General features: G+C 41.7%; 1 protein-coding gene across 1 annotated transcript in view; it reads right to left on the bottom strand.

Annotated features, from left to right (window-relative positions):
• LOC113089912 (beta-1,4-mannosyl-glycoprotein 4-beta-N-acetylglucosaminyltransferase-like) overlaps positions 1–7,119 on the bottom strand; it is a 17,548-nt gene extending 10,429 nt beyond the window's left edge. Inside the window, exon 1 of the mRNA XM_026256130.1 lies at positions 5,961–7,119. The gene's annotated coding sequence lies outside the window, so the exon portion shown is untranslated. The remainder of the gene's footprint in view (positions 1–5,960) is intronic.
• Between the last annotated feature and the right edge of the window lie 1,174 nt (positions 7,120–8,293).

Below are 8,293 nucleotides of genomic sequence, written 5' to 3'. Positions count from 1 at the left end.
GGAGCACTGCATACACACACACACACACACACACACACACACACCACTGACCAATCACAGCTTCAGATGAGATGGAGCACTGCACACACACACACACACACACACACCACTGACCAATCACAGCTTCAGATGAGATGGAGCACTGCACACACACACACACACACACACACCACTGACCAATCACAGCTTCAGATGAGATGGAGCACTGCATACACACACACACACACACACCACTGACCAATCACAGCTTCAGATGAGATGGACAACACTCAGCAGTTTTCCTGAAGTCTCAGATGTTAGACTCCCCTCACATGCATGTCTAGAGTTTCAGAAGAGATCTCAACAGTGTGTGTGTGTGTGTGTGTGTTTGTGTGTGTGTGTGTGTGTTCAGGTCATTCAGTGAAGGTTTGGGTCAGAAAGCACCGTGTTGGACACACTCCCAAACAGGATCTGTTACCAAGCACTGAACTAATTGACTGATTAAACTCCATGAATTTTGGATAAGAAAACAGAATTCCTCAGAGACACAACCAGGTGAGCACTCCACACACACACACACACACACACACACACACTTCATAACGCAGTAGTAAATCAAGCACATGTTTTCTGTGTTTACTCACAGTCGGCGTGTGTGAAGCATCGCTCCGTATCTGATGGAAGTCAAAGGAAGCGAGAGAAAACTGAAGCTGACCGTCCTGTTAATGACCTGAAAGCATTAGAACCGGCTACAACTCCGACAAACACCACACACTTCCTGTGTGTAAACATCGGCACAAGAACAAATCAGCCTTACATTCACTGACATCAGCATGTCTCTGTGAGCGTGCACAGTTTGCATTCTCTGATTTTGCATGTTCAGAACAATGTGTTTCTGATGCAAAACTCATCAGGATGCTGTTCTGTGCTTTCCACAGTGTTCCAAGAGGTATTAAGTGTAGCACTTGGTTGCTAGGGTGTTCTGGGTGGTTGCTAGGTGTCAGTAGAGGTGCATCATACACTGTGTGTCTGTGGGAGATCACAGTATCAGCACACACACACTCCTCACAGACTAACAGCCCTGATCTCCAGACAGCGTCTGTGACCCGTGTGTGTGTGTGTCTTCGTCTGGCAGACTGAAGCGCTCCACAGTATCCCGCTGTGTCACGTATGTCACCATGGAAACGTACGTCACACGTCATGTGTCACTGAAAGTGTCCGGAGCCAAACTCAGTCTTGGACAGTGTGTGTGTGTGTGTGTGTGTGAAAGTGTGCGAGGAGCAAACACGCACATCACAGATTCCACAGAAGTAAAAATCAAGCTTATTTTACGAGCACTACAATGTTTCATGAACAGATTTTACCCCTGAACAGTCACGACTGTGAACCAACACTGTTCTTCAGGTGATTTTTATTATATTCTCATCATTATAACAGTGATTTGCTTATTAAAAGTGTGGATAAGCTCCGCCTCCTCAGAAGAGCAACACCTTACCCCTCTTTTTCCTCCCGTAAAAATGGGCGTGGCCATTTGTAAATTCAATGGGTCAAGATTCCGGTCTCATCCGCATCCAGCTATTTTTAGCTGTACAAAACAGTTAGATATTGAAATTTGGTGTGTCTTACCATATTATTTTATGATATTATCTTAATTATGAACACACTGGGTTGTAGTGCAAACAGCTTTACCATTTACTGCACTTTTTATTCTTCTCTTTTTAGGCTTACTTCCACATTGAAGGAAATGCTGATACATCGCTGGCTGTTTAGCCCCGCCCACCGACTCTACATCACTGATTGTTTAGCCCCGCCCCCCATGCCACTGATTGTTTAACCCCGCCCACCGACTCTACATCACTGACTGTTTAGCCCCGCCCCCCAACGCCACTGATTGTTTAGCCCCGCCCACCCACTCTACACTGCTGGTTGTGTAGGCATGTGAAAATACCACATTTAATAACATGTTTTAACTCCAAACTCACTTCATAATGTCAGCCGAGTGTTTGAAATAAATCCTTCTCTGTAAATTCTTCTGCGAGGTGTATTTGGAGTTTCTCTGGTCTTCAGATGGAGATATCCTGCAAAACCCTGCTTCTCTGAGAGATACGCATCACCATCACAGCTTCTGTCGAATCGCAATTTCCATTCCATTTCAATTAATCGTGCAGTCCTATCATGTAGTGTGAATAAGGAGAGAGGAACACATGCAGACGACGCTGTGCAGAAGTTGTGTTAGCGTGCCTTCTTTCTGATCACAACAAGAGTGCATGAACTTAATTTTTAATGAGATCCAGACCACGTCACTAAGAACTCTTTACAAACAAGACACTATTCAATGTGGGATTTTGGAAATAACTGACACTAAAGGTCGATGCTGTGCGACTGAACCGGTTTAGTCAGTGTTTCTCGGTGTCTGCTGGGACCATCACTCTTCAGAAGAAGGTTGTGTTGGTGTGTGTCTGAGCTGTGTATTGGCCTTTAGGCATGAAATCTTCACTGCGGTGGAAATAACACCTCGGGTGACTGAAACTACACCCGATATCAACCGCCTGACACTTCATCAAATATTTACAGGCCTGATTTCAGAACAAGTTTGAACATTACATTAAGTTTCCTAGTGCTGATATGAGAAACTCCAGCAGAGAATGATTCCTCTCATCGTGCGCGTGTGTGTGTGTGTGTGTGTGTGTGTGTGCGCGTGTGTGTGTTAAAGACATCGTTCACCCAAGAATGAATATTCGCCCTCATCTCGTTCCAAACCTGTAAGAGCTTGGTTCATCTTCAGAACACAAATGAAGATATTTGTGATGAACTCCGAGAGCTCTCTGAGTCTCCAGAGACAGAAGGATCCCAACACCATCAAGACTCAGAAACACAGCAAGGACATCGTTAAAACAGTCCATGTCACAGCAGAGCTTCAGACGTAGTTTTACAAAGCTATGAGAATACTTTTTGTGCACAAATAAATAAAAGAATACTGAGTTTATTCAACATGTTGTCTCATGTGCGTCTCCCTGCAGAGTCGTTCTGGAGAGTATCACACACATAACAAATGCAATGGATACGCTGTTTACGCTTTGATCTGAACGAAAACGTTGTTTACTTATGTGATACTCTCCAAAATTTCACCTTAGCAGCTAACAGAGAATATTCTCAGAATGTTCTAAAGGTTCTCTCAAGTTCTCTCTCTCCTGCAGTGATGTCAATGGAACGCTTGTTCAGACAGCGCTCAATAATGTTCTCAAAACCCTTATTCATACATCATTTAAGGAATGTTTTAGTTGGACGTTCATTTAACTTTTCTTTCAGATCTCTGTTCTGAAGAGCTGATCCCCATCAGTGAAAGCTGAGATTCTGTCCTTAGACAAAGCCTTACTCTGATAACTGACAGGAAACTGTGTCATAGCCCCGCCCACAGTCTGATCTGATTGGCCCGACACACAGAATTAATTCATATGTGCTGTGATTCACACACGATCATGTGTGAATCTGTTATTACTCTAACTGGATTGGACAGGGGATCTCAGGCGGCTCTGGGACAGGAAGTGGTCATCAAAGAGCAGGAAGCGCACAGCTGGAGAGAGAGAGAGAGAGTGTGTGTGTGGGACGATCCCCCCCGCTGAAGGGAAGCGAGTGGAACGTTCCGTCAGGCGTCGCTCGGCTCACACTCAGAGGTCAGAAACAGGTCAGCACCATTTTGGCTGCAGTAGGGGTGTTCAGACACAGCTGAGCACACACACACACACACACACACACACACACACACTGAGCGCACCGCTGCTTCTCTACAGATTGCCTCAAATACAATAAGACCTTCTGGATCAAACCATCACGGACAGCTGCATCGTCTGTATCAAACGCATTACAACCAAACTACTTTTGTTTATCTTCAATTGAGATCTTCTCTCTGTGCACTGGAAAAAAAAAAACTTTATTTAAATGAATTTCCTGATCTGAAGAAACACAGCTGCTGAATATTCTATCACACTTTCATTGTGTTCAGTGAATATGTAAGTTTACTGACTTCATTTGTGTTGGATTAAACAATTCGTTATTCTGTTGCATTAAGTGCAAATGCATGGGTTTATTTCGATCTCCCAGAGATTGAAGTCAAGAGTAATGTTTTGCTGTTCGTGTCTGTTAGTGGTTGAGAGGATGAACATGAGTTCAAGACCTGGATCTGTGATGGTTAGTGCGGTTACTTACTGTAAATGTACGTCTAATGAAGATTAATGAATGCTGTTAAAAACAACTAATTAAAAAAATGAGTCAAACCTCATCATATGTACTCATAATTTGGACAAAGAGATATTCACCCGAAGAATGAAAATGGTGCCATCATTTAGAAAAGAGCGTGTTCTGTTTGTTTAGCAGCATTCTTCAGAATTACTTCTGTGTTCAACAGAACGACTTCACAGAGAGTAAAGGATGACAGCACTTTGAGTTCATTCAAGCCGATTTTACTTAATAACGTATGAATTAGGGCTGCACGATATTGGGAAAAAATTACATTGCAATATTAAATTTTTCTGCGATATATATTGCGATATGAAATCTAATTTTTTCTTACAAAGGTTCAGAAATGGTTTATAACAGTACAAGCCAGAACAGGGAGCGATTACAGGGAAGAGGAAGCATGGATTATTATTATTTTAATATATATATATAGTTTTTTGCAGATGTCGCTTGAATATTGTCATGGATTCGTCGGTTCAGAGATTTTTTTAGAATCATACTTTGTTATTCATTTGACATTCTCTAATAATGTTAATCAAGTGTTTTAAACAGTGATAATTTAGTGTTTCATGCTCATTGTCCACTCTTCTCTTAGTTAGACGTGTGTTTGGTTTGCGTCACGCGTCTGATCGATGAATCCAACATTTCTTCACTGCACTTTCTCAGCATCACTACACTTCAGTAATCAAGATGTTAATTTGACCTCCGTCACTGAACATCGTTAACCCCTTCAGAGGATTCTGTGATCACACACTCCTCCAAATGTTGACTTCATCGGCTTGTTGTGTGTGTCTGTTATCTTACACACCATATGAGCTGAGGAAGACACGAGCCTCAACATCTGCTCACCGTGTGTTCACACACACACACACACACACACACACACACACACACACACAGTCATTGTGTTCTGATGTGTGCTGCAGGTCAGTCACCTGTGAGCCGAAACTCAATCCACATCATTACCTGGAAAACACCGGAGCAGAACCTGAACAGAGAGCTTCCCCTCGACTAACATCAAACCCATCTGTCCACGAGAACCACAGCTCAGGCCAGACACAGAAATATGAAAATATATTATATAAGAAATGAAGCCTGAGGATGATTTGTTTTTTTATGTCATTTCCATGATTCCACCAAATTCTCATTACTGCAATGCAAACATTTAATATGTGCATGATATTTGTCTCTGTACAGTCTAATAATGCTTGCAGTAAATGTATAACAATGCCATATATATTTTTGTTTTGTTTGTTTTGCATAATGAGAATCGATTGATAATCAGCTTGGAGTATAATGAGCATTTAGAAGAATAAAAACTCCAAACTGAAGCATCCTGACGTTCAGTAACAGGAATGTGACAGTAACCTATCAAAACAAAGCCTGATTCCTGAATCATCAGTCAGACTCGTTCTCGTCACACTCAGACATCTGATATGATGTGTCCACACAGATCTGGAGTCAAACCGCATCAGGATCTGGACTGTATCTCCAGAGGCCTGCACACAATGACTGGGTTACATATTTAGATCATATTTACACGCCTGGAGGGATAACATCCTCTGTAAGATCAAACAGCTCGTCCTGCAGATAAACCACATCAGATCTGAAGCGAATCCGAATCCGTATTAACAACAGCAGCAGTGTTTCATAATAAGACGCCCGTGATTTCCGTGATGCTGCACCCCATCCACCGCTCCGTGTGTGTGTGTGTGTGTGTGTGTGTGTGTGTGTGTGTGTCTCACCCATCGCCTGACGCTCCTCAGATGTTCATTGCGGATGGAGGCTCTGCGGAGGCTCAGGGTGGAGGTGAACGCGAGGCTGTTGTTCGCATCGGAGCGGTCGGACGCGTCGTGGAGCGCGGGAGATGCTTCAGTGACGCTCCGCCGGTGATGCGCGCGGATCCGCGTGTAAATCCATCCTGCGGCGGAAAAAAGAGAAAATCGCTCTCGATGTGCGTCGACGCCTCGATCCCCGCTTGATCTCCGTTAACGGGAGCGACGAATCCGTCCGCGCTGCTTCCTCTCGGTCTGATTTTCTGCTGAAATGACGCTCTTCCGCTAAGCAGTGATCGGTGCGTCCGTCGGTAACGTTACTGGGGGCACAGAGACCCGCAGCTCCGCCCTCCGGACCACCGACACACACACACACACACACACACCAGCGGATCACTTCAGCATCGTGCAGCTCTTCATCCTCCACAGCAGCTCATTATTCATCACAAATCATCGCTGATTCATCCGAGCACTTTAATCACGTTCATATCAAAAGGCGATGAGATATGACGGTGTTCGTGAACGTCGTGGTTCGAGTAGAAAACAGGAACCGTGTTTTGTTGAACTGAGTATTTAGAGAATTGGACAAACTGTTATTGGACATTAAATAAACCTCACATGAAAAACATTAATAGAACGTTCGGACAAATGTTTTCAGAACGTTAGCGCAAAAACGTTATTATACATCAATAACATCGCCACTGTAACATTTCATTTGATGTTCTTCTGAGATGAGAGAACACTCGAATGTAACATTCTCATAATGCTCCCAAAACATAACTGAGGGAAAAAACTACTTTTAAACGTTTCAAAAACTCAAACTGTTGTTAGAATAACTAAATGGGATAACTAGTTAGTAAAAAGTTTTGAGAACATATTTAGAGCATATATGATATACAAAAAAAGAAAGTGCTACACACGTGACTTCATTTGAAAGACTATCATCTAATTCATTTTTCAGCATTTTTATGTAAATCAGCGTGTGGCGACATTCATCAATATCAGTAATTCAGTCCTGCTTCCAAACTTACTGTAAGAAGAACGATCAAATAAACAAACGGGGTTAGATAAAACAATAGATTGACATTTACTAATGACGCTTTTCCATCAGGTCTCTTGATGATGCATCCTCACAGTCTCACGTGTTTTCCTGGAAATGTTAAACAAGACGTCTGAGACATCAGTGAATTCACTTCTTATAGCGCCACCTTGTGTTCAATTCTGAGACCAAAGCTGGTGTAAGACGTCTTGATCATCAGACGTGTGTCTGGCAGCTGAGATTTACCACACATTTTCCTCATGATATATTTGTAAATGTTCAACATACAGACAGGCTTCCAATATACTGTAATCATCAGATCTTTACTAACATCATATCATCTGTCATCTAATTTAACTGGAATAATCTGCACAAGTTACTGCTGACTCATCTCAGAATCTTGAATATTTAAAGCTGAAGTTTGAGACAATTATTTAAAATTAAATAAAAAAAACTACAAATATAAAAGTGAAAGTATTAATAAATATTATTAATGCATATCCTTGCTCATACTCAACTTGATTTTTATTTTAACACTTTTTCTATTTTAAACACTGAAATCAGTAGTGCATCTTTTTCTGATCACAGGCATCCTTCTTCTCAGTCCAGTTTTTATCCCATTTCTAATTTACCCTTTTATTTATCTCAAAGATCCTTGAGAAAGTTACTCAATTACAATCTTATTTGGCTGTTAATTCTGTTCATAAGCAGTTTCAGTCTGACTTCAAACCTTCACAGTACCGAACCTGAATCCCTTTTAAGAGTCTCAAGTGATATTTGTACAAAAACAGATTCTGGGAAATCCATGGCTTTAGTTTTATTAGATCTGAGCGCTGTCTTTGATTTGGCTGACCATGAGGTCCTGTTGAGATATCTGTGGTCTTACAGTGGTTCTGTTCTTATCTGACCGACAGATGTTCTAGTGTTCATGTCGGTCAGCAGACCTCCTCTTGTATACCTCTTAGTTGTGGAGTACCACAGGGATCAATCCTTGGCCCGCTTTTGTTTACCTCTGGCTTCCATTTTTAACAAATATCGAGTGTTTGTATTAGTAAGATCTCCCTCTATTTCTGCTTTAAAGTCTGCTTTAAAGACATATCTATTCTTTGTAGCTTTTTCAATACCCCTTGATCATTGGTTCAATTATTGTTTTATTATTATTGTGTTTTACATTTAACAGTCTTGTTTTTATTCTATTCTGGACAGCACTTTGGACAGCTTTGGTTGTTTTGTTTTTTTAAAAGTGCTTCATAAATAAATATTG

This window comes from Carassius auratus, chromosome 6 (genome assembly GCF_003368295.1).
Source record: "Carassius auratus strain Wakin chromosome 6, ASM336829v1, whole genome shotgun sequence".
Taxonomy (NCBI): Eukaryota; Metazoa; Chordata; class Actinopteri; order Cypriniformes; family Cyprinidae; genus Carassius; species Carassius auratus.
This window is presented reverse-complemented; position numbering and strand designations above follow the sequence as displayed.